This window comes from Nicotiana tabacum, chromosome 8 (assembly GCF_000715075.1).
Source record: "Nicotiana tabacum cultivar K326 chromosome 8, ASM71507v2, whole genome shotgun sequence".
Lineage (NCBI taxonomy): Eukaryota > Viridiplantae > Streptophyta > Magnoliopsida > Solanales > Solanaceae > Nicotiana > Nicotiana tabacum.
The window spans coordinates 79,272,380-79,300,283 of record NC_134087.1 but is presented as its reverse complement, the minus strand read 5'-3'; the positions used below and the strand labels follow the sequence as shown (position 1 = coordinate 79,300,283).

General features: G+C 42.7%; 1 long non-coding RNA gene across 1 annotated transcript; it reads right to left on the bottom strand.

Moving 5' to 3' along the window:
- On the bottom strand, window positions 1-26,718 carry LOC142163577 (uncharacterized). Its single transcript, XR_012694527.1, has 3 exons — window positions 26,333-26,718; window positions 26,164-26,213; window positions 1-135 (listed from the first exon to the last, which is right to left on the bottom strand). It is a non-coding gene; the product is annotated as an uncharacterized LOC142163577 (long non-coding RNA).
- Window positions 26,719-27,904: the final 1,186 nt, after the last annotated feature.

Below are 27,904 nucleotides of genomic sequence, written 5' to 3'. Positions count from 1 at the left end.
CGGGAAGAAAATAAATTATTATCACTTGCAAATAAAATAAATTGTTGTCTATAGTTCTGGGCAAATGATAATTAGCTTGTCAACTTGAAGTCTCCAAAATCTACATCTTCACTTGTAAACTAATGTCTTCAAGACCTGTGAGAAGTATGAAATGAATTCACTTAAAAAACTATAATAATCAACCAAAAAAATTGGGTAACTAATTGCGAGACCTACATTATTTCATAAACTAATTGTAATATAATAATGTTTTGGTCATATAAAAAACTTGCATGATGAAAGAAAAACACAAAATAGCCATGTCTGCAACTAAAACTCTATCAGAGACACTCAAAAAGTGAATTTGTTTCATCAATAACAAGGGGCACTACATCTTATTATGTACAAATAGGTTCCATGGGCTTAGAGGGAGACAAACAGATAATTATTTACTATATTACACCCCAAGTTGTAAGTGCCACGCAACCTAAGAAACAGAGATTAAGTTCAACATCAGCGTTAGCGAGAATCATCCAAAGTCTCTAATGTTGCGTTAATAAGAATCAACCCTCATTATTTAATACATATAAATATAGGATGAAAATTATAGGATCTAATAACATAGTGTTATATAAACTACTAACAAATAAATTGCACTTTTAAAGCACATTTTCCTCCAGAAAATATATATTTGGCTCAGAAATATTTAAGAAAAAAATTCAAAATCAGTGACTTGTAACTTTTTCATTATCATAATTATATTTTGGGTTCTTCTATAAATAAGAAACTGTGAGGGATTCATGTTCCTATCAGTTCAATGTAGCAAATTTTCTTATCACTCAACACAGGTCAAGGTAAATCTACTAATGCAAAAATAAAAAAAATAAACTACTGACAGTTATCCTACATTTGAACCTAAAACTTGGTGTCCTTGCAATTAGCCATTTACTCGTGAGAAAATAATTAGCAATTCCATAATGATCAATGCACATGCACATAGATATGTTTTTGACAAGTAAAAGAAACATATTTTTTATAAGAATCATGAAAGAAATTTTTGGACCTACTGTCTAACTGTGATGACCCGGTCAGTCGTCTCATGAGTTACCGCTTCATTTCCCCCATTTCTGCTTCTTTCTGCTTCGTTATCCGTATTTTATGTGACCGAGTTGATTGATTTGCGTTTGGTGTAGTTTTGGTAAGAAATGAGACACTTAGTCTCTTTTAAGAAGGCTTAAGTTGGAAAAGTCAACCGGATGTTGACTTATGAGTTAGAGGGCTCGGATGTGAGTTCCGATGTTTCGGTTAGCTTCGGGAGGTGATTTGTTTCGGAGCGCGATCTGAATGGGTTTTGGAGTTGTAGAGGAGATTTAGGCTTGAATTGGCGAAATTGATATTTTGGCAATTTCGGATTGATAGGCGAGATTTTGATATAAGGGTCGGAATGAAATTCCGAGAGTTGTAGTAGCTTCGTGTGTGTCATTTGGAATGTGTGTGCAAAATTTCAGGTCATGCGGACGAGATTTGATAGACTTTTTGAGCGAAGGCATAATTTAAGAGTTCTTGGAGTTCTTAGGCTTAAATCCTATATTAAATTGGTGATTTGATGTTGTTGTAAGTATTCCGAAGTGTTGAACAAGTTTGAAAGATGTCATGGGATGTGTTGGTACAATTAGTTTGAAGTTTCGAGGGTCCGGGGTAGGTTCCGGGATGTTTTAGGCCGAAAATCATAGTGGTAGCATGTCCAGGAGGGTTGCAGACCTTGGAAACCACCCGCGCGGTCCGCCCAAAAAGAAGTGCGGCCGTGGTATGTGCTGTGAGGACCGCAAAAAAGAAGTGCGGCCGCGGTAGGTCTCATGCGAACCGCACAAAATGGTGTGCGGCCGCGGTGGGGAACGATTCGCTGGTCCTACTTCAGAAGCTCATATCTTTTGATCTACAAGAAATTATGAGATGACGCAAAAATGAAAGTTGTAGATTTTCATGTCTAGTTTCCAGAAAGGTAAAGATATCGCAATTCGGGCATTTGTAGAAAATGTTATGGCCAAAATACTAAAGCTTGTCACTGCAGAGGAAGGCATGTACGGCCGCGGTTGTTTTTGCGCGGACCGCACTGGCTTGTGCAGACCGCGGTCGATTTGGTGCGGCCCGCGGAGGCTGAAATCTGAGGGGTACTCTATAAATACAAGGTTTTGGGTTTTATTTAATATTTTGACCTAGAGAGCTCGGATTTTGGCGATTTTTCGAAGGTTTTTCAAGAAATTAATCGGGGTAAGTGATTTTAACTCAAATTTGGCTAGGATACATGAATCTATCACTGAATTCATCATTTAATTCATGATTTGGGATGGAATTTGGGAAGAAAATTATGAAACCTTTCAAAAATATAAAATGCTGATTTGAAGGACCAAATGATATCGGAATTGGATAATTTTGGTATGGTTAGACTCGTGAGGTTATGAGGATTCTAAAAATTTAAATTTTACCCGATTTTGAGATGTGGGCCCGGGCTCGGATTTTGGTAATTTCGGGAATCATGCCCTTTGTTGATTATTTTCGCTTGGACTTTGTTTCCTTAGTATATTGTGATGTATTCGTTCTGATTTTGGATAGATTCGACACTCGTGGAGGCCGATTTGAGGGGCAAAGGCGTCGCGAGCTAGAGATTTAGCTGGTTCGAGGTGAGTAATGATTGTAAATGATGTCCTGAGGGTTTGAAACCTGGATTGCACATTGTAGTGCTATATTGAGGCAAGATACGCGTTGGATGATGAGTGTGAGGTCTTTTACTACTGGGGATTGTGACTTGGTGCGTCCCGATTGATGATTTTATCGCGTATTTGACTGAAATTCATTTGTTATCATCATGATTTGGGCTGATTGCCATAGTTGGGCTTCGTGCCAACTCTTTGAACCCTTCGAGGATTTTTATCACTGTTTTCTCACTGCTTGACTTATTATTTGAACTCAGTCCTGTTGATATCTACTGTTTTACAAACTCAGCCACTTTTACTTAGATTTGAAACTTAAATGATATTTCTCATCATGTTTTGGGCTGAGAACTACTGTTTTACTAATGCCCAAGGGGCTTGTGATGTTTTTTGGACTAAGTGAGGCCGAGGGCCATATGTGAGGATATGTTGAGTGATATGAGGCCGAGGGCCTGAGATACTTTATATGCCATGAGGTGGCTTGAGTGATGTGAGGCTGAGTGGCGAGTGATGTGAGGCCGAGTGCCGAGTGATGATGCCACGAGGTGGCTTGATATAGCGCTTGGGCCGTAAGGGGCCCCTCCGGAGTCTGCACACCCACAGTGAGCGCGGGAACCCATTATGATCTAAGAGTGAGCCCGAGGGGCTGATACTGTTCTGAGTGATTGATACTGAGCCCGAGGGGCTGATATTGTACTGAGAATGAGCCTGAGGGCTGATACTGTTCTGAGCGATTGATACTGCGCCCGAGGGGCGGATTTCTACTTGTTATTTACCTGTTAAATTACCTGTTTTACTTGTTTTAAAAAGGAATATCATTTGATTTTTTCACTGATTTACTGTTTTAAGTGATTTTACTACTTGATATGGAATTGCTTTGTGCCTTTATGTGTTTTCATACTTTCAGCCATTATTTATAATTATTACTCATTGAGTCGGAGTACTCACATTACTCTCTGCACCATGTATGCAGATTCAGGCATCGCAGAGTCCGCTCCTGAGTACTGATTCTCCTAGTTCAGGCAGTGATTTGGATACTACGAGGTAGCTGTTGGCGTTCGCAGCCCCGTGCCTCCCTTATCTTATCATTTTCATGTTTAGAACTATTGTATCAGAATTAGTGTTCAGTAGACTTGTATCCAGATTTCTTAGTTGCTCATGACTTGTGACATCTCAGTTTGGGCTGTGTCGGGATGGTTTCCACTGTTTTTATTGTTAAATTTTCGCAATCTATGGATATTATATTATGTTTATTACTGTTTATGATAATTAACTGCTCAAAGAGGTGTTCCATTTTGGTCGCGTTGGCCTTGTCTTCACGATAGGCGCCATCACGACCGGGTTCGGAAATTGGGTCGTGAGAAGTTGGTATCAGAGCCTAGGTTACATTGGTTTGATGAGTCAAGAGCGAGTTTAGTAGAGTCTCGCGGATCGGTACGGAGACATCTGTATTTATCCTCGAGAGGTTGCAGAACCTTTTTAAGAAAAACTTCATATTCTTGAAACTCTTGTCGTGCGAACTTGTTGGTCCGAGTACTAAATTTCTGTTATTCTATTCTCTCACAAATGGTGTGGACGCGAGCTACCGGACGAGGTGGATAACCACCAGTGCCACTAGCTGAGACCACCAGAGGCTGTGGACGCAACAGAGGCAGGGCAACAAGGGCAGCACCTTTATATCCACCAGCTGCCCTAGCTCCAGATCAAGCTCCAGCTATGGATGCTCCAGCAGCACCAGTTCAGGAACCAGCTGTGCCTATCGTGATTCCGGGTCTTTAGGAGGCCTTGGCATAGATCTTATCAGTTTGCACTAGCCTGGCTCAGGCAGTTTCAGCCACTACAGCAATAGCTACTTCACAGGCCGGGGGAGGCAATCATACCCCAGCTGCTCGCACACCTGAGCAGGTAGTGCAGGGACAACAGACACCGGGGGCACCTCCAGCTTAGCCGGTTGCACCAGCTCAGGAGTTTGTTGTGCCAGTTATGCTGGATGATGAGCAGCGTCATCTTGAGAGGTTTGGTAGACTCCAGCCTCCGTCATTCAGTGGTGTTGAGGGTGAGAATGCCCAGGGTTTTCTTGATAAGTGTCAGCGGATGCTCCGTACAGTAGGGATTCTTGAGACTAGTGGTGTGGCATTTACCACCTTTCAGTTTACTGAGGTTGCCTTCACTTGGTGGGAGGCGTATGACAAGCATAGCCTAGTTGGAGCAGCGCCCTTACTTGGCCTGAGTTCTCCACTCTCTTCTTGGAGAAGTATGTACCGTAGTCCCGCAGAGAGGAGCTGCGTAGACAGTTTGAGTGGTTGCAACAAGGGGATATGACTGTGTCACAGTATGAGTCAAGGTTTTCTGAGTTGGATCATTATGCCATTTGGATGGTTCCGATAGATCGTGTGAGGATCAGGAGATTTGTTGATGGCCTTAACTATCATCTCCGTATTCTTATGACCCGAGAGAGGGTGTTGGATGCTACGTTCGAAGAGGTGGTCGATATCGCTCGTGAGATTGAGACGGTTCGCCATTAGGATCGAGAGGAGAGGGAGGCCAAGAGGCTTCGAGGATCTAGCAGTTACAGTGGTTCTCCTTCGAGGGGCCAGTTTCAGCATAGTAGAAGTCATTCTATCAGGCCTGCTCAGTTAGCCCGCCCAGGTTATCGTAGGGCATCTTCGGGTCATAGTTATCACGGTACTCAGCAGGGCCAGTCATCACTTAGTACCCTTCCAGCCCAGAGATCATCTCATACCCCGTCAGCTCAGGGTTCTTCTATGCCGAGTGCATCAGCTGGTCACTCCGGTGCGAGGGATTCCCTTCAGTCCTCTTCTCCAGCACTTGGGAGTTGTTTTGAGTGTAGAGAGTTTGGACATGTGTGGAGATAGTGTCCTCGTCGTATTGCTAGTTCATCTCTGCAGAGGGGTTAGCCCTCAACTTCTGCTTCAGTTACCTCACCACCCGCCCAGCTAGCTAGGGGTGGAGGTCAGGCAGCCAGGGGTCGCCCCAGAGGGGGAGGTCGATCAGGGGGCGGTCATTTGTCTCATGAGTTACCGCTCCGTTTCCCCCATTTCTGCTTCTTTATGCTTCGTTATCCGTGTTTTATGTGGTCGAGTTGATTGGTTTGCGTTTGGTGTGGTTTCGGTAAGAAACGAGACACTTAGTCTTTTTTAAGAAGGCTTAAGTTGGAAAAGTCAACCGGATGTTGACTTATGAGTTAGAGGGCTCGGATGTGAGTTCTGATGGTTCGGTTAGCTTCGGGAGGTGATTTGTGACATCGGAGCGCGATCGGAATGGGTTTTGAAGTTGTAGAGGAGATTTAGGCTTGAATTGGCAAAATTGATATTTTGGCAATTTCGGGTTGATAGGCGAGATTTTGATATAAGGGTCGGAATGGAATTCCGAGAGTTGCAGTAGCTTCGTTGTGTCATTTGGGATGTGTGTGAAAAATTTTAGGTCATGCGGACGAGATTTGATAGACTTTTTGAGCGAAAGCATAATTTAAGAGTTCTTGGAGTTCTTAGGCTTGAAGCCTATGTTAAATTGGTGATTTGATGTTGTTGTAAGCATTCCGAAGTATTGAACAAGTTTGAACGATGTCATGGGATGTGTTGGTACAATTAGTTTAAAGTTTCGGGGGTCCGGGGTAGGTTCCGGGATGTTTTAGGCCGAAAATCATAGTTGTAGCATGTCCATGAGGGTTGCAGGCCTCGGAAACCACCCACGCGATCCGCCCAAAAAGAAGTGCGACCGCGGTATGTGCAGTGCGGACCGCACAAAAAGAAGTGCGGCCGCGGTAAGTCTCATGCGAACCGCACAAAATGGTGTGCGGCCGCGATGGGGAAGGATTCGCTGGTCCTACTTCGAAAGCTCATATCTTTTGATCTACAAGGAATTTTGAGATGATGCAAAAATGAAAGTTGTAGCTCTTTGTGTTTAGTTTTCAGAAAGGTAAAGATATCAAAATTTGGACATTTGTAGAAAAATGTATGGCCAAAATACTAAAGTTTGTCACTGTAGAGGAAGGCCTGTGCGGGCGCGGTTGTTTTTGCGCGGACCGCACTGGCTTGTGAGGACCGCGGTCGATTTGGTGCGGTCCGCGAAGGCTGAAATCTAAGGGGTACCCTATACATACGAGGTTTTGGATTTTATTTAATATTTTGACCTAGAGAGCTCGGATTTTGGCGATTTTTCGAAGGTTTTTCAAGAAATTCATCGGGGTAAGTGATTTTAACTCAGATTTGGCTAGAATACATGAATCTATCACTGAATTCATCATTTAATTTGTGATTTGGGATGGAATTTGGGAAGAAAATTGTGAAACCATTCAAAAATGTAAAATGATGATTTGAAGGACCAAATGGTATCGGAATTGGATAATTTTGGTATGGTTAGACCCGTGAGGTTATGAGGATTCTAAAAATGTAAATTTTACCCGATTTAGAGATGTGGGCCCGAGGCTCGAATTTTGGTAATTTCGGGAATCGTGCCCTTTGTTGATTGTTTTTGATTGGGCTTTGTTTTCTTAGCATATTGTGACGTATTCGTTCTGATTTTGGATAGATTCGACGCTCGTGGAGGCCGATTTGAGGGGCAAAGGCGTCGCGAGCTAGAGATTTAGCCGGTTCAAGGTGAGTAATGATTGTAAATGATGTCCTGAGGGTTTGAAACGCGGATTGCACATCGTAGTGCTATATTGAGGCAAGATACGTGCTGGATGATGAGCGTGGGGTCTTTTACTACTAGGGATTGTGACTTGGTCCGTCCCGATTGATGATTATACCGCGCATTTGATTTAATTCATTTGTTATCATCATAATTTGGGCTGATTGCCATATTTGGGCTTCGTGCCAACTATTTGAACCCTTCGGGGATTTTTATCACTGTTTCCTCACTGCTTGACTTATTATTTGAACTCAGTCCTGTTGATATATACTGTTTTACAAACTCAGCCACTTTTACTCAGATTTGAAACTTAAATGATATTTCTACATCATGTTTTGTGTTGAGAACTACTGTTTTACTAATGCCCAAGGGGCTTGTGATTACTTTTTGGATTGAGTGAGGCCGAGGGCCATATGTGAGGTTATGCTGAGTTATATGAGGTCGAGGGCCTGAGATACTTTATATGCCACGAGCTAGCTTGAGTGATGTGAGGCCGAGTGCTGAGTGATGTGAGTCCGAGTGTCGAGTGATGATGCCACGAGGTGGGTTGATATAGCGCTTGGGCCGTAAGGGACCCCTCTGGAGTCTACACACCCACAGTGAGCGCGGGTACCCATTATGATCTGAGAGTGAGCGCGGGTACCCAAAGGAATATCATTTGATTTTTTCACTGATTTACTGTTTTAAGTGATTTTACTACTTGATATGGAATTGCTTTGTGCCTTTGCGTGTTTTCATACTTTCAGCCATTATTTATAATTATTACTCATTGAGTCGGAGTACTCACATTACTCCCTGCACCATGTATGCAGATTCAGGCATCGCAGAGTCCGCTCCTGAGTGCTGATTCTCCTAGTTCAGGCAGTGATTCAGATACTATGAGGTAGCTGTTGCCGTTCGCAGCCCCGTGCCTCCCTTATCTTATCATTTTCATGTTTAGAACTATTGTATCAGAATTAGTGTTCAGTAGACTTGTATCTGGATTTCTTAGTTGCTCATGACTTGTGACACCCCGGTTTGGGCTGTGTCGGGATGGTTCCACTATTTTTATCGTTAAATTTTTGCAATCTATGGATATTATATTATGTTTATTACTGTTTATGATAATTAACTGCTCAAAGAGGTGTTCCATTTTGGTCTGGCTGGCCTTATCTTCACGAGAGGCGCCATCACGACCGGGTTCGGGAATTGGGTCATGACACTAACTCTCTCAAGTTTCAGCTCAAATTGTGCCAACTTCAAATGGCGTTGTTTTCGGTTATCGAACTTACTCCTGGAAAGAGAAGGGAAAAGAATCAAGAAAAGGAACTTATCTGCCATATAATTGAATTTTAAAAAGCAAAAATTCTTCTACCTTTTTCCTCTTATGGCTTTCACACAGGGAGCTTTATTTTTGTTGCTAAATACAAAAGTGAGAGATAAAGAGAAAGTGGCTTTGGGTGCACACTTTGTCAGAAATACTCTATTGGTTGATAATCCCATGTCAGAGGGTATATATTGTTCATAAAAGTAAAAAGAGTACATAATCAGATGAGAGTATGAGATTTACTATATGAAAAGTTGCAGTGTTACAACGAAAATAAAACCATATTTAAGAACCTAAGAAATGCATCCCAACTGTTACAAGATTATATTATGAATATACATGCAAACTTCAGAGTCACATATGACACAGAGATGCAGAGAATAGAAGAATAAAGTTTTAACTAAATGGTTATGAAATGATATAGAGTGCAAGGTTGAGTTTCGGTCTAAAAATAAATTGTATTTGCATGAGTAGCAAAGACAAATTGAGAATCAGTAACGAAATAAGTAAAGTGGACGAAGAGAATAAGAAAATATTAAAAATTGATCCAGATTATAAGAAGAAAATCTATCATTTTAATAGTGCAACATCCCTCACAAATAAACCAACTCCTTCATCGAAGATAACCTTAACAACCATTGCACCAAGATCAAATATTTTCATAAACTCTTATACAACCACAAGTACAATACTGATGCACTTATTCAAGTAACCTACTTGTGGAGAAACCATAAACACCTCTCATCTCTTTCATGGTGTTCAACATTAATACAACATTTCGCTAACGTTTCAATATTTTGTTTAAAACATGTCTTAGAACCATACAACAACATATTTAAAATTACTCATTTTAATCTATCATTTTAACAAAGGCTTTGTGCAGATAAATCTTTACGTTTTTTCTATAACTTCAATCCATCTAATACAGCACCGCTAGTAGCAAATAATATTTTTACCACTTGAAATAGTCACTGTTTAATAAATTCACAAGTTTAATTTCTTTTAGCAAACATAACTGTAATGACCCGGTCGGTTGTTTCATGAGTTACCGCTCCATTTCTCCTATTTCTGCTTCTTATTGCCTTGTTCAGCTGTATTTTGGGTTACCGGGTTGGTTGGATCGGGTTCGCAGAGATTTTGGTAAGGTTTGAGACACTTAGTCTCTTTTGAGGAAGCTTAAGTTGGAAAAGTCAACCGAATGTTAACTTATGTGTTAAAGGGCTCGGATGTGAGTTCTGATAGTTTAGATAGCTTCACGAGGTGATTTGGAACTTAGGAGCATGATCGAAATGTGTTTTGGAGGTCCGGAGTAGATTTAGGCTTGAATTGGCGAAATTGAAATTTTGGCGTTTTCCGGTTAATAGGTGAGATTTTGATATAGGGGTGAGAATGGAATTTCGAAAGTTGCAGTAGGTCTGTTATGTCATTTGGGATGTGTGTACAAAATTTCAGGTCATTCAGATGTGGTTTGATAGAATTTTTTATCAAAAGCGGAATTTTGAAGATTTTGAAATTCATAGGCTTGAATCCGACGCGAATTTGGTGTTTTGATATTGTTTTGAGAGTTCCGAAGGTTGGAACAAGTTTGAATGATGTTATGGGATATGTTGGCATGTTTGGTTGAGGTTCCGAGGGCCTCGGGTGAGTTTCGGGTGGTTAAACGGACCATTTCAAGTTGCAGAAAACTGATGTGTGTGTTGCAGACCTGTTGGCCTTCGTGTTCGCGAGTGGGCTAGAATGTGAGGCTGAAGGTTTGGCCTTCGCGTTCGCGAAGGAAGACCCACATTCGTGAAAGGCTGAGGTATTTGAGCATCGCGTACACGATGGTTTGAGCTGTGGAGTCATCGCGTTCGCGAGGGAGTGGTCGCGTTCACATAAGAGGAATTTGTGGTCAACGCCAGGTTGTGCTTCGCGAACGCGAAGCTTTGACCGCGTTCGCGAAGAACGATTTGAATGCATAGGCAGAATGTTTAAATAGCCATTGTGTGCGATTTTGGGGCTAACTTTCACCATTTTTGAGCGATTTTGGAGCTTTTTGAAGAGGATTGAAGAGGGAATCAAGGGGGAACACTTGGAGGTAAGATTTATAGACTTAATACTCGATCCTAATGTGTTTTCTACCTAATTAATCATGGAATTTAAGCCTAATATTAAAGAACTAGGGCTTGTAATTGGAGACCTAGAATTTGGTATTGGAGGGGTCATTTGTGGTTAGATTTTGATTCTTTTGATATGAATGAACTCGGGGAGTGATGAGGAGTCTATTGATGTAATTTTTATTGGAATCCGAGACGTGGGCCCGGGGGTCAGGTTGGGCCAATTTCGAGATCTGTGTTGTAATTTGATTTCTTTCGAGTGGGATTTGTTCCCTTAGCACATTTTGATGGTTTTGCACTGATTTTGGTTAGATTTGGAGCATCCGGAGCCCGATTCGAGAGGCAAAGGAATCGCGTGCTAGAGTTTGGACCGGATTGATGTGAGTAATAATTGCAAATGTTGTCCTGAGGTTATGAAACCCCGGATTTCACATCGTTGTGCTATATTAAGGTGACACACACGCTAGATAACGAGCGTGGGGTCATGCACCATTGGGGATTGTGACTTAGTCCATCCCGAATGACTGTTTTACCGCATATCTGATTGAAAATTATTTGCTATCATCATGTTTTGGGATGAATGCCATATTTGGGCCTCGTGCCAACTATTTGGACTCTTAGGGGATTTTTACTACTATTTCCTCACTGTTTTGAATTTAATATCTGTACTCAGTCATGCTATATTATATCGTTTTCATAACTCATCCATATTTACTTGTTTTAACACATTAAATGATATATTGGGTTGAGCATTATGTTTTACTGTTGCCCTAGTATCTTATAAGATTCTGACTGAGTAAGGCCGAGGGCCTGTGTTATGAGGATACTTTTGGGTCGGGCTGCACGCCACAGCAGTGATACACTGATTTATGATTATGAGGCCGAAGACCTGAGATTGTACGCCACAAGGTGGCTTGATATGAGGCTGAGAGCCTATTGATTATGCCACGAGATGGCTTGATATTGTGCTTGGGCTGTAAGGGGCCCCTCCCGGAGTCTGTACACCCCCAGTGAGCGCGAGTACCCATTGTGATATGAGATATAGCCCGATGGGCTGGTGATGTTCCTTGTTATTTCCCGAGAGGCTGATTCTATTGACATTGTGCTCGAGAGGCGGATTTTATGTATTTATCTTTTCTAACTACTTTTCATTTACTTGTTTAACTGTTGAAAAAGGTGTTTTAAAGAAGCTTATTCTAAACCAATGTGTTTTATAAGATTTCACTATTCTATTGCATTTATTTTGTATTACTCTGCTTCTTTATAGCATGTTGTTGTGTTTTACATGATTTCTTATCGCTCAGTCTTCATTTATTGTTATTACTCACTGAGTTGGAGTACTCACTTTACTCCCTGCACTCTATGTGCAGATTCAGGAGCTTTAGGTCCTGCTAGCGAGGGTTGATAGCTTCTAGCATATTCTCGGAGTCCACTAGGTAGCTTCTCGGCGTTCGCAACCCAGTGTTCCTCCCTCTTATCATTATTTCTTTCCCTTGTACTAGATTTGTAATAGATGGTATAGTTCCTCTACCATATTCCTAGACTTATGTTAGATGCTCATGACTAGTGACACCCCGATGTCGGGCTGTGTTTGGTTTCCCGCAGTTGTAATATTTTACTCTTTTATGGGATTTATCATTATTAATGAATTAATTATGAATTATTATCTGTTAATTTAATTGAAAGTTTGTGTCGGCTGGCCTTATCTTCATGAGAGGCACCATCACGACCAAGTCTGGGTTTAGGGTCGTGACAAGTTGGTATCAGAACCTAGGTTATATAGGTTTCAGGAGTCATGAGCATGTTTAGTAGAGTCTCGCGAATCGGTATGGAGATGTCTGTATTTATCCTCGAGAGGCTGCAGAATCTTTAGGAAAAACTTCATATTCTTTAAATTCTTGTCGTGCGAATCTGTTGATCCGAGCACTAAACTTCTGTTATTCTATTCTCTCACAAATGGTGAGGACACACGCTACCGGTCAGGATTGACGACCACTAGTACCACTAATAGTGGCCACTAGAGGCCGAGGATGTGGTTATGGTCGCGGTAGGGGCAGGGGTGTGGCATGCACAGCAGCTAGGGCAGCACCTGCAAATCTATTGGTCGCCCCAGTTCAGGATCAGGTCCCAGTTGTGGACGCTCCAGCAGCACTAGCTCAAGCACCAGTTGTGCCCATTATGATTCCGGGTCTGTAGGAGGCCTTGGCTCAGATTCTATCAGTATGCACTGTCCTAGCTCAGGTGGTCTCAGTTACTACAGCCGCAACTACTTCTCAGGCCGGGAGGCACTCAGACCCCCGCCGCTCGCACACCTGAGCAGGTCGTGCAGGGACTTCAAACACCGGGGGCACATCCAGCCCAGCCGGTTGCAGCTGCTCATGTCTATGTAGCTATTTCCATGCCAGAGGCCGAGCAGCGCATGTTGGAGAGGTTTGGTAGACTTCAACCTCCGACTTTCAGTGGTGCAGAGGGCGAGGATGTCAGGGTTTCTTGGACAAGTGTCAGAGGATTCTTCGCACAGCAGGTATTCTGGAGACCAGCGGGGTCGCTTTCACTACTTTTTAGTTTTCTGGAGCTGCCTTCACTTGGTGGGACGCTTATGAGAAGCGTAGGCATGTTGGTGCATCACCCCTTACCTGGCAGCAGTTCTCCATTCTCATTTTGGAGAAGTATGTGCCGCAGTTTCGCAGAGAGGAGTTGCGCAGGCAGTTCGAGTGGTTACGTCAGGGAGAGGTGACTGTGATGCAGTATGAGATGAGGTCCTCCGAGTTAGCTCGTCATGCTATTTGGTTGGTTCCGACAGATAGAGAGAGGATTAGGAGGTTGGTTGATGGCCTCACATATCAGCTTCATATTCTCATGACCAGGGAGAGGGTGTCTGGTGCTACCTTTGTGGAGGTTTAGACATTGCTCGTGAGATTGAGTCAGTTCATCGCCAGGAGCGAGATGATAGGAAGGCTAAGAGGCCTCGAGGATCTGGTAGTTATGGTGGTGCTCCTTCGAGAGGTAAGTTTCAGCACGGCAGAGGCCGTCCATTCAGGCATGCTCAGCCAGCCCGCCCAGGTTATCGTGGGGCATTATCGGGTCATGGTTCTCATAGTTCTCATCAGGGCCAGTCATCACTTAGTGCCCTTCAAGCATAGAGTTCGTCCCGTGATCCATCAGTTCAGGGCTCCTCTATGCCAGGTGCATCTGCTAGTCATTCCAGTGCTAGGGGTTCCCTTCAGTCCCCATCTCTAACACTTGAGAGTTGCTATGAGTGTGGAGAGATGGGTCATAGGTGGAGGCAGTGCCCTCGTCGTCTTGCGGGTTCCTCTTAGCAGAGGAGTCAGCTATCGGCTTCAGCGCCGGTTACTTCACCACCACCCGCCCAGTCAGTTAGGGGATGCCCTAGAGGGGGAGGCCGATCAGGTGGCGGTCATGCCTATTTCTATGCACTTCCAGCTAGACCCAATGATGTTGCTTCAGACGTCATGATCACAGGTATTGTCTTATTCTGCCACAGAGATGCTCTTGTATTATTTAATCTTGATTCTACTTATTCTTATGTGTTATCATACTTTACTTGTTATTTGGATACGCCCCGTGAGTCTCTTATTTCACCTATTCACGTATCTACTCTGATGGGCGATATTGTTGTTGTAAACCATGTGTACCGGTCGTGTGTGATGACTATTGGGTGTTTGGAGACCCGAGTGGATCTTTTGTTGTTATGCAGGGTAGATTTTGATGTTATTTTGGGCATGGATTGGCTATCTCCGTGCCGTGCTATTCTGGATTGTTATGCCAAGACAGTCACATTGGCTATGCCGGGTGTGCCACGGATTGAGTGGCGAGGTTTGACAGATTATGTTCCCAGTAGGGTAATTTCTTTTTTGAAGGACCATCGTATAGTTGGGAAAGGTTGTCTTTAGTATTTTGCCTTTGTGAGGGATGTCGATGTGGAAACTCCCAGTATTGATTCTGTTCCAGTTGTGAGGCATTTTCCCAATGTGTTTCCTGTAGACCTGCCAGGCATGCCACCAGACAAGAATATTGATTTTGGTATTGATCTGGTACCGGGAATTCAGCCCATTTCTATTCTGCCGTATTGTATGACACCAGCGGAGTTGAAGGAGTTAAAGGAGCAGCTTTAAGAACTCCTTGGTAAGGGGTTCATTTGGCCTAGTGTGTCGCCTTGTGGTGCACCGGTTCTATTTGTGAAGAAGAAGGATGGCACTATAAGGATGTGCATTAATTATAGGCAATTGAACAAGGTAACAATTAAGAACAAGTATCTTTTGCCTCGCATTGATGATTTATTCGACCAGCTTCAAGGAGCAAGAGTGTTCTCCAAGATTGATCTCCGTTCAGGTTATCACCACCAGTTGAATATCAGGGACTCGGATATTCTTAAGACAGCTTTCAAGACCAGATATGGTCATTATGAGTTCTTGGTGATGTCTTTTGGGATGACCAATGCCCCAGCAGCGTTCATGCATTTGATGAACAGCGTGTTCCGGCCTTATCTCGATTCATTTGTCATAGTCTTCAGTGATGATATTCTGGTATATTCGCGTAGTCAGGAAGAGCACGCGAAGCATTTGAGAGTTGTGTTACAGAGATTGAGAGAGGAGAAGCTTTATGCAAAATTCTCCAAGTATGAGTTTTGGCTCAGTTCAGTGGATTTCTTGGGACACGTGGTGCCCAGCGAGGCTATTCAGGTTGATCCAAAGAAGATAGAGGCGGTTCAGAGTTGGCCCAGACCGTCCTCAGCGACAGAGATTCGCAGCTTTTTTGGTTTGGCAGGCTATTATCGCCGGTTTGTTCAGGGATTCTCATCTATCGCATCGCCCTTGACCAAGTTGACTCAGAAGGGTGCTTCATTTGTATGGTCGGACGAGTGTGAGGAGAGATTTTGGAAGTTCAAGACAGCTTTGACCACAACTTTAGTGTTAGTTTTGCTATCAGTGTCAGGTTTATATATCGTGTGTTGTGATGCTTCGAGAGTTGGCATTGGTTGTGTGTTGATGTAGGAGGGTAGAGTTATTGCTTATGCTTCTTGTCAGTTGAAGCCCCATGAGAAAAACTACCCCACTCACGATTTGGAGTTGGCTGCCATAGTTCACGCATTAAAGATTTGGAGGTATTACTTGTATGGCGTATCTTGTGAGGTGTTCACTGATCATCGCAATCTTCAGCATTTGTTCAAGCAAAAGGATCTTAATTTGAGGCAGGGGAGATGGTTGAAGTTGGTTAAGGATTATGATATCACTATATTGTACCATCCGGGAAAGGCCAATGTGAGGCCGATGCTTTGAGCCGAAAGGCAATGAGTATGGGAAGTTTGGCATATGTTCCAGTTAGGGAGAGACCTCTTGCAGTTGATGTTCAACCGTTGGCCAATCAGTTCGTGAGGTTAGATATTTCGGAGCCCAGTCGGGTATTGGCTTGGGTGGTTTCTCGGTCTTCCTTATATGATCGCATCAGAGAGCGCCAGTATGATGACCCATACTTGCTTGTCCTTAAGGACAGAGTTCGGCATGATGATGCTAGAGATGTGACTATTAGTGATGATGGGGTATTGAAGATGCAGGGTCGGATTTGTGTACCCAATGTTGATAGGCTTCGAGAGTTAATTCTAGAGGAGGCCCATAGCTCGCGGTATTCCATTCATCCGGGTGCTGCGAAGATGTATCAGGATTTGAGGCAGCACTACTGGTGGAGAAGAATGAAGAAAGATATTGTGGGATTCGTAGCTCGGTATCTCAATTGCCAGCAGGTGAAATATGAGCATCAGAGACCGAGTGGCTTGCTTCAGCGGATAGATATTCCCGAGTGAAGTGGGAGAGGATCACTATGGATTTTGTTGTTGGACTTCCATGAACTTTGAGGAAGTTCGATGCTATTTGGGTGATTGTGGATCGGCTGACCAAGTCCGCGCACTTCATTCCTATGTGTACTACCTATTCTTTAGAGCGGTTGGCAGAGATCTGTATTCGGAAGATTGTTCGTTTGCATGGTGTCCCAGTTTCTATCATTTCAGATAGGGGCACTCAGTTTACTTCGCAGTATTGGAGGTCTGTGCAACGAGAGTTGGGTACTCAGGTTGAGTTGAGCACAACTTTTCACCCTTAGACGGACGGACAGTCCGAGCACACTATTCAGTTATTGAAGGATATGTTGCATGCTTACGTCATTAATTTCGGAGGGTCATGGGATTAGTTTCTACCACTCGCAGAGTTTTCTTATAACAACAACTACCAGTCGAGTATTCAGATGGCTCCATATGAGGCTTTATATGGGAGGTGGTGTAGATCTCCCATTGGTTGGTTCGAGCTCGGTGAGGCTAGGCTATTGAGGACAGACTTGGTGTAGGATGCTTTGGAAAAGGTGAAGGTGATTCGGGAGAGGCTTCATACAGCGTAGTCGAGGCAAAAGAGTTATGCTGACAGGAAGGTTCGAGATGTGTCTTACATGGTTGGCGAGAAGGTTCCGTTGAAGGTTTCGCCCATGAAGGGTGTTATGAGATTTGGAAAGAAAGGTAAATTGAGTCCTTGGTTCAGTGGGCCTATTGAGGTGCTTTGGAGGATTGGGGAGGTGACTTATGAGCTTGTTTTCCACCCAGCTTGTCGACTGTGCATCCGGTATTTCATGTATCTATGCTCCGAAAGTATATCGGGGATCCGTCTCATGTTCTGGATTTCAGCACGGTTTAGTTAGAAGATGATTTGACCTATGATGTGGATCCAGTAGCTATTTTGGGTCGTCAGGTTCGAAAGTTGAGGTCAAAGGATATAACTTCAGTGAAAGTGCAGTGGAGAGGTCGGCCCGTGGAGGAGGCTACCTGGGAGACCGAGCGGGAGATGCAGAGTAGATATCCTCACCTGTTTTAGGCTTCAGGTACGTTTCTTGAGTCGTTCGTGGACGAATGTTTGTTTAGGTTGGGAAGGATGTGACGACCCGGCCAGTCGTCTTATGAGTTACCGCTCCATTTTCCCTATTTCTGCTTCGTTACTCTTTGTTTATCTGTGTTATGTGGTATCGAGTTGGTCGGATTGGGTTCGGAAAAAGGATTTGGAAAAGTCAATCGGGTATTGACTTATGTGTTAGAGGGCTCGGATGTGAGTTCTGATGGTTTGGTTAGCTTTGGGAGGTGATTTGTGACTTAGGAGCATAATCAAAATGAATTTTGGAGGTTCGTAGTTGATTTAGGCTTGAATTGGCGAAGTTGATATTTTGGCAATTTCCGGTTGGCAGGCAAGATTTTGATATAGGGGTCCGAATGGAATTTCGAGAGTTGCAGTAGTTCCGTTGTGTCATTTGGGATGTATGTGCAAAATTTTAGGTCATTCAGACGTGGTTTGGTTGGGTTCTTGATCAAAAGCGGAATTCGGAAGATTTTTGAAAATTTGGCTTGAATCCGATGTATTTTGGGTGATTTGATGTTGTTTGAGGTGTATTGATGATTGAAGCAAGTTTGAATAAGGTATTAGGATATGTTTTTGCTTTTGGTTGAGGTCCCGGGGGCCTCGGGGTGATTTCGGAAGGTTAACGGGAAGTTTGGATTTGTTGTTGCAGCTGCTGAATTGCTACTTCTAGTATTTTTGCACCTGTGGATTGGGGACCGCAGGTGCAGCGCCGCATATGTGAGAGAGTGCCCACAGAAGCGACCAGAGGTATGTTTGACTGGGACCGCCGAAGCGGCTAGGAGAACCGCATGTGCGATGTCGCAGATGCGGGCGAGGAACCGCAGATGCGGATGGCTGGGAACTTAAGTGATTCCGCAGAAGTGGGTATGGGATCGCAGATGTGAAAAGGTCTGGGCAGAAGGTATAAATTGTCTTCTTCGCAAAATTTTGCTAAGTTTATCATCTTTGAAGACGGGAAAGAGTCTAAGGCATAGGATTTCAAAAGGAATCAAAGGATATTAGTTGGGTAAGTCCCCTAAGCTTAATTACTTGGGTTTAAGAGCATTTTTCCATTGTTTAATCATGGTTTTAGTGGAGATTAAGGAAGAAAAATTGGGGATTAGGGCTTGAGTTTAAGAAGCCTTTAAATGGGGATTTGAGGGGTCATTTGGACTCCGATTTCAGTGTTCTTGATATGTAGACTCGTGGGAGGATAAGGATTCCATTGATGTGAAAATTATTGAATTCTAAGATGTGGGACCGGGGGTCGGGTTTTGGTAATTTTGGGATTTGTATAGTATTTTGATTATTTTCGCTTGGGCTTCATTCCCTTAGCCTATTTTAACGTCCTCGTTCTGATTTTGGATAGATTCGACGCATGTGGAAGCCGATTCGAGGGGCAAAGGCGTCGCGAGCTAGAGATTTGACCGGTTCGAGGTGAGTAATGATTGTAAATGATGTTCTAAGTATTTGAAACCCCGGATTGCACATCGTAGTGCTATATTGAGGTGAGGCACCCGCTTGATGATGAGCGTGGGGTCGTGCACTATTGGGGATCGTGACTTTGTCCATCCCGATTGATGATTTTACCGCGTATTTGATTGAAAACTATTGCTATCTTTATTATTTGGGATGAATGCCATATTTGGGCCTAGTGCCAACTATTTGAACCCTTCGGGGCTTTTTATTGATATTTCCTCACTATTTTGACTTTATACTTGAACTCAGTCATGTTATTTTTCATTTTTTCATACATAGCCATGTTTACTCAGTTTTAATACTTAAATGATATTTTTAAATGATGTTTGAGTTGAGAAACACTATTTTACTATTGCCCGAGTGGCTTGTGAGGATTTTTGACTGAGTAAGGCCGAGGGCCTACGTTGTGAGAAAACACTAATATTGATTTGAGGCCGAGGGCCTGAGATATGTACGCCACGAGGTGGCTTGATTGATATGAGGCCGAGGGCCTAGTGATGATGCCACGAGGTGGCTTGATATTGCGCTTGGGCCGTAAGGGGCCCCTCCAGGAGTCTGTACACCCCCAGTAAGCGCGATACCCATTGTGATGTGAGATTGAGCCCGAGGGGCTGGTACTGTTCTGAGATGTTGCTCGAGGGGTGGATTTGTTGATATTGTGCCCGAGGGGCGAGCCTTTATGTGTTTACTTTTCATAATTTGACTGTCAATTACCTGCTTAATGATTGAAAAAGGCTTTTCATGAAACTACGTTTGAGTTAAAGAATTTTACCTATTTTTCATGGGTTTACTGTTTTAATTGTTTTACTGCTTCATTATAGAATGCTTTGTGTCTTACGTGATTTCTTACTTTCAGCCTTTATTTACATTTGTTATTTACTAAGTTGGAGTACTCACTTTACTTCCTGCACCCTGTTTGCAGATTCAGGCGTAGCTGGTACCACTCCGGAGTGCTGATCCCTCCAGCTTCAGGCAGACATTTGGAGTTCACAAGGCAGCTGCTGGCATCCGTAGCCTCGTGTCTCTACTCCTTTGTCACTTCTATCTCTTTTCAGATAGCTGTACTAGTTTGTTGACTTAGCGGATTTGTATTATGACTTATAGATGCTCATGACTAGTGACACCCTGGTTAGGGCTGTGTATGGGTGTTCTTCCGCGTATTTATGTTATCATTGTTATTTCGGATTTATTTTATCATGTTTAGACCATTTTCTTAAATGCTTAACTGTTAATAATTGGAAAGTGGGAAGTGTCAGCTGGCCTTGTCTTCACGAGAGGCGCCATCACGACCGGGTCCTTGTTAGGGTCGAGACACTTTTGGGCTGACCAATGCCCCAGCAGCGTTCATGCATTTGATGAACAGCATATTTCGGCCTTATCTCGACTCGTTCGTCATAGTTTTCATTGATGATATTTTAGTGTATTCGCGTAGTCAGAAGGAGCACGCGGAGCATTTGAGAGTTGTATTGCAGAGATTGAGAGAGGAGAAGCTTTATGCAAAGTTCTCCAAGTGTGAGTTTTGGCTCAGTTCATTGGGGCACGTGGTGTCTAGAAAGGGTACTCAGGTTGATCCGAAGAAGATAGAGGCGGTTCAGAGTTGGTCCAGACCGTCCTCAGCCACAGAGATTCGCAACTTTCTTGGTTTGGCAAGTTATTACTGCCAGTTTGTTCAGGGATTCTCATCTATCGTATGGCCCTTGACCAAGTTGACTCAAAAGGGTGCTCTATTCATGTGGTCGGACGAGTGTAAGGAGAGCTTTCAGAAGCTCAAGACTGCCTTGACTACAGCTCCAGTGTTAGGTTTGCCATCAGCTTCAAGTTCATATACCGTGTATTGTGATGCTTCGAGAGTTGGTATTGGATGTGTGTTGATGCAGGAGGGTAGAGTTATTGTTTATGCTTCTCGCTAGTTGAAGCCCCATGAGAAGAACTACATGTTCATGATTTGGAGTTGGCTGCCTTTGTTCATGCGTTGAAGATTTTGAGGCATTATTTGTATGGTGTGTCTTGTGAGGTGTTTACTGATCATTGTAGCCTCCAGCACCTGTTCAATCAGAAGGATCTCAATTTGAGGTAGCGGAGATGGTTGGAGTTGCTAAAGGATTATGATATTACCATTTTGTACCATCCGGGGAAGGCCAATGTGGTGGCCGATGCCTTGAGCAGGAAGGCGGTAAGTATGGGGAGTTTGACATATATTTCGGTTGGGGAGAGACCTCTTGCAGTTGATGTTCAGGCCTTGGCCAATCATTTTGTGAGGTTGGATATTTCGGAGCCCAGTCAGGTATTGACTTGTGTGATTTCTCGGTCTTCCTTATATGATCGCATCAGAGAGCGCCAATATGATGATCCTCATTTGCTTGTCCTTAAGGACATAGTTCAGCATGATGATGCCAGAGACGTGACTATTGGTGATGATGGGCTGTTGAGGATGCGGGGCCGGATATGTATGCCCAATATAGATGGGCTTCGGGAGTTGATTTTGGAGGAAGCCCATAGCTCATGGTATTCCATTCATCCGGGTGCCACGAAGATGTATCTGGATCTAAGACAACATTATTGGTGGAGGAGAATGAAGAAGGACATTGTGGGATTTGTAGCTCGGTGTCTCAATTGTCAGCAGGTGAAATATGAGCATCAGAGACCAGGTGGCTTGCTTTAGCAGATGGATATTCCAGAGTGGAAGTGGGAGCGGATCACCATGGACTTTGTAGTTGGGCTCCCACGGACTTTGAAGAAGCTCGATGCTATTTGGGTGATTGTGGATTGGCTGACCAAGTCTGCGCACTTCATTCCTGTGTGTACTACATATTCTTTAGAGCGGTTGGCAGAGATCTATATCCGGGAGATTGTTCCTTTGCATGGTGTCCCAGTTTCTATCATTTCAGATAGGGGCACTCAGTTAACCTTACAATTTTGGAGGTAGGTGCAGCGAGAGTTGGGTACTCAGGTTGAGTTGAGCACAGCTTTTCACCCTCAGACGGACGGGCAATCCGAGCGTTCTATCCAGATATTGGAGGGCATGTTGCGTGCTTGTGTCATTGATTTCGGAGGGTCATGGGATCAGTTTCTACCGCTCACAAAGTTTTCCTATAACAACAGCTACCAGTCGAGTATTCAGATGGCTCCATATGAGGCTTTATATGGGAGGTGGTGTAGATCTCCCGTTGGTTTTTTCGAGCTCGGTGAGGCTAGGCTATTGAGGACAGACTTGGTGCAGGATGCTCTGGAAAAGGTGAAGGTGATTCGGGAGAGGCTTCATACAGCGCAGTCGAGGCAAAAGTGTTATGCTGACATGAAGGTTCGAGATGTGTCTTACATGGTTGGTGAAAAGGTTCCGTTGAAGGTTTCGCCCATGAAGGGTGTTATGAGATTTGGAAAGAAATGTAAATTGAGTCCTCGGTTCATTGGGCCTATTAAAGTGCTTCGGAGGATTGGGGAGGTGGCTTATGAGCTTGCTTTCCACCCAGCTTGTCGACTGTGCATCCGATATTTCATGTTTCTATGCTCCGGAAGTATATTGGGGATCCATCTCATGTTCTAGATTTCAGCACGGTTCAGTTAGATGGTGATTTGACTTATAATGTGGAGCCAGCAGCTATTTTGGAATGTCAAGTTCGAAAGTTGAGATCAAAGGATATAGCTTCAATGAAAGTGCAGTGGAGAGGTCGGCCCGTGGAGGAGGCTACCTGGGAGACCGAGCGGGAGATGCGAAGCAGATATCCTCACCTGTTTGAGGCTTTAGGTATGTTTCTTGACTCGTTCGAGGACGAACATTTGTTTAAGCGGGGGAGGATGTAACGACCTGGCCGGTCGTTTCATGAGTTACCCCTTTATTTCCCCCATTTCTACTTCTTATTGCCTTATTCAGCTGTATTTTGGGTTACCGGGTTGGTTGGCTCGGGTTTGGAGAGATTTTGGTAAGGTTTGAGACACTTAATCTCTTTTGAGGAAGCTTAAGTTGGAAAAGACAACCGGATGTTGACTTATGTTTTAAAGGGATAACATGTGAGTTTCGATGGTTCGGATAGATTCGGGAGGTGATTTGGGACTTAGGAGCATGATCGGAATGTGTTTTGGAGGCCCAGAGTAGATTTAGGCTTGAATTGGCGAAATTGGAATTTTGGCGTTTTCTGGTTGATAGGTGAGATTTTGATATAGGGGTCGGAAAATGGAATTCCGGAAGTTGCAGTAGGTTCGTTGTGTCATTTGGGATGTGTGTGCAAAATTTCAGGTCATTCGGACGTGGTTTGATAGACTTTTTGATCGAAAGCAAAATTTAGAAAATTTTGGAATTCTTAGGCTTGAATCCGATGCGAATTTTGTGTTTTGATGTTGTTTTGAGCGTTCCGAAGGTTGGAACAAGTTTGAATGATGTTATGGGATATGTTGGCATGTTTGGTTGAGGTTCCGAGGGCCTCGGGTAAGTTCCGGATGATTAAACGGACCATTTCAAGTTGTAGAAAGTTGCAGAAAACTATTGTGTGTGTTGCAGACCTGTTGGCCTTCGCGTTCGCGAGTGGGCTAGAATGTGAGGCTGAAGGTTTGGTCTTCACGTTCGTGAAGGAGGACCCGCATTCGCGAAGGGCTGAGGTCTTTGAGCATCACGTTCGGGAGATATCAAACGCGTTCGCGATGGTTTGAGATGTGGAGTCATCGCGTTCGCGAGGGAGTGGTAGCGTTCGCGTAAGAGGAATTTGTGGTCGACGTCAGGTTGTTCTTCGTGAATGTGAGGCTTTGACCGCGTTCACGAAGAACGATTTGAATGCCTGGGCAGAATGTTTAAATAGCCATTATCGGCAATTTTGGGGCTAACTTTCACCATTTTTGAGCGATTTTGGAGCTTTTTGAAGAGGATTGAAGAGGGAATCAAGGGGAAACACTTGGAGGTAAGATTTATGGACTTAATACTCGATCCTAATGTGTTTTTACCTAATTAATCATGGAATTTAAGCCTAATATTGAAGAACTAGGGCTTGTAATTAGAGACCTAGAATTTGGGATTTGAAGGGTCATTTGTGGTTGGATTTTGATGCTTTTGATATGAATAAACTCGGGGAGTGATGAGGAGTCTATTGATGTAATTTTTATCAGAATCCGAGACATGGGCCCGGGGGTCAGGTTTGGCCAATTTTGGGATCTGTGTTGTAATTTGATTTCTTTCGAGTGAGCTTTGTTCCCTTAGCACTTTTTGATAATTTTGCACTGATTTTGGTTAGATTTGGAGCATCCGGAGGCCGATTCGAGAGGCAAAGGCATCGCGGGCTAGAGTTTGGACCGGATTGATGTGAGTAATAATTGCAAATGTTGTCCTGAGGGTATGAAACCCCGGATTTCACATCGCTGTGCTATATTGAGGTGACGTACACGCTAGATGACGAGTGTGGGGTCGTGCACCGTTGGGGATTGTGACTTAGTCTATCCCGAATGACTGTTTTACCGCGTATCTAAGTGAAAACGGTTTGTTATCATCATGTTTTGGGCTGAATGCCATATTTGGGCTTAATGCCAACTATTTGGACCCTTAGGGGATTTTTACTGTTATTTCCTCACTATTTTGATTTTAATATATGTACTCAGTCATGCTATATTATGTCGTTTTCATAACTCATCCATATTTACTCTGTTTTAACATATTAAATAATATTTTGGGCTGAGCATCATGTTTTACTGTTGCCCTAGTAGCTTATAAGATTCTGACTGAGTAAGGCCGAGGGCCTGTGTTGTGCGAATATTTTTGGGTCGGGCTGCACTCCACAACAGTGATACACTGATTTATGATTATGAGGCCGAGGGCCTGAGATTGTACGCCATAAGGTGGCTTGATATGAGGTCGAGAGCCTATTGATTATGCCACGAGATGGCTGATATTGCGCTTCGGCCGTAATGGGCCCCTCCCGGAGTCTGTATACCCCCAGTGAGCACGGGTACCCATTGTGATATGAGATATAACCCGAGGGGTTAGTGTTGTTCCATGTTATTGCCCGAGGGGCTGATTTTGTTGACATTGTGCCCGAGGGGTGAATTTTATGTGTTTATATTTTCTAACTGCTTTTCATTTACTTGTTTAACTGTTGAAAAAGGTGTTTTAAAGAAGCTTATTCTGAACCAAGGTGTTTTATAAGATTTCACTATTCTATTGCATTTATTTTGTATTACTCTGCTTCTTTATAGCATGTTGTTGTGTTTTACATGATTTCTTATCGCTCAGTCTTTATTTATTGTTATTACTCACTGAGTTGGAGTACTCACTTTACTCCATGCACCCTGTGTGCAGATTCAGGAGCTTCAGGTCCTGCTAGCGAAGGTTGATAGCTTCCAGCATATTCTCGGAGTCCACTAGGTAGCTGTTTGGCGTTCACAGCCCAGTGTTCCTCCCTCTTATCATTATTTATTTCCCTTGTACTGGATTTGTAATAGACGGTGTAGTTCCTTTACCATATTCCTAGACTTATGTTAGATGCTCATGACTAGTAACATCCTGATGTCGGGCTGTATTTGGTTTCCTGCGGTTGTTATATTTCACTCTATTATGGGATTTATCATTATTAATGACTTAATTATGAATTATTATCTGTTAATTTAATTGGAAGTTCGTGTCGGCTGGCCTTGTCTTCACGAGAGGCGCCATCACGACTGGGGCTGGGTTTAGGGTCGTGACAATAACTATCACTCATATTTAAAAGAAGATACATGAACTTGATAATCACCATAGACTAGCAAGCTCAATTAAGCACCTCATCTAATATCACTTGGTAACAAAGTACAATAATCCTATTGATTAAAGCTTCATTTTACGTAAAAGAGTGGTTAGTAGTAGCAATATTTGACACTAGTATAATAATATTAAGAAGCGCACTATAAAATAAACACCCAATTTCAGCAAAAACATGGATAACATGTATCCATCAACAAAATGAAGAGCAACAATGAAAATAAGTACCAAAAATCACTAACTGCGCCAATAAATGAAATGAAACAAAACCCACAAGAATTAATAGCAAAATTCAGCAAGTCTAAAATAGTGAGTGGAACAAAAGAACACTAACCAATGATTAGAACACTTCATCTCTTAAGAACGTTGTAAAGATAATCAAATCTTGCATTCAAGAAACAAAATTGTCAGCGCACATATACAAGCATAGCTGAAACAGATAAAGAGAATATGATTATGGGAAGCAAAACTTAAGAATTTCGCGCTAATATTCCTGGAAGCACCTTGGACCATAATAAAACAATTCCTTCCTATGTCAATGCGGAGGCTGAAGTGAATAACACATGAGCTCTTCTTCTCAAAATGACTCAGAGAGACGGCCTCGCCATAAAAACAGCTTGTTGAATCACAAAATGCCAACTCAACGCACCGATCCAACTTCAGTTGGTGGTGGAAAAAATTACTCAAAATAACTCAGCAAAATTGAATAATTTGAGGAATAGTCGTGAACAGATTGATGATGGAAATCGTCACTTTGAATAATGAAATCAAAAACATATTTTGATGAAACACCAAAACTAGTTGTCAAAGTGATAAGGATTTAGGGATTTTGAAAGAAACGTTGAGAGATTGAGAGTAAACCCTAGTTCCTAAATGACGACTTGGGGAATGTTTTTAAGTATTTCTATTTTTTATTTCTTTTTCGAGGTTTCTATCTCTTTATAATTAATAAAATATATTAAAATTTTAGAAGAAATTTTGGGCGGCATCTCAAGTCTCGCACCCCCGCTATATTCTGCATATTAAGGACGAGAAATTTTTCAATTATAGGGAGAGATTTAGTCTCGTTATTTAATTTAGAACTAGGTACCAAAAATAAAACTAGTCGCTATAAGTATACTTTTAGCGACCAGACTTCAATCCGTCGCTAAATGTTGATCGCTAATGAGCCTTTTTCTTGTAGTGTAGCTGCCTACTTTGAACATTGATCAAAGGGCAAAAAATCCCCTCCCGACCATAAAAGGTACTCCCTACGTTTCAATTTATGTGAACCTGTTTGACTGGGCACGGGGTTTAAGAAAAAATGAAGACTTTTGAAATTTGTGGTCCTAAACAAGTCAAAAGGGGACCCGGAGTATTTGTGTGGTTCAAAAAGCTTCTCATTAAGGGTAAACTTATAAGTTTAAGCTAAAATATTTCCAAATTTAGAAAGGGGTCATTCTTTTTGGAACGGACCAAAAAGGAAATAAGTTCACATAAACTGGAACGGAGGGAGTATTCAATATTTGTCATTATTCCCGTTGAAATTACTTTTTCAGTGGGCAATGAGAAGAAAAATATTGCCAACACGGCTTCTAAAGAAATAAGTAAAATAAATATTTACCCGTTAGAGAGTATTCCCTCCATATCAGCTTATGTGATAGTGCTTGACTGGACATGAAGTTTTAAAAAGAAAGACTTCTAAAATTTATAGCCTAAAATAAATCATAGTCATTGTGTGGCTATAAATCATCTCATTAAGGATAAACGGACCAAAAAGGAAGGGGTCATTCTTTTTGAAACGGGCCAAAAAGGAAATAAGTTCACATAAACTGGAACGAAGGAAGTATTCAATATTTGTCATTATTCCCGTTGAAATTACTTTTCAGTGGGCAATGAGAAGAAAAATATTGCCAACACGGCTTCTAAAGAAATAAGTAAAATAAATATTTACCGTTAGAGTGTATTCCCTCCATATCAGCTTATGTGATAGTGCTTGACTGGACATGAAGTTTTAAAAAGAATGACTTTTAAAATTTATAGCCTAAAATAAATCATAGTCATTGTGTGGCTATAAATCATCTCATTAAGGATAA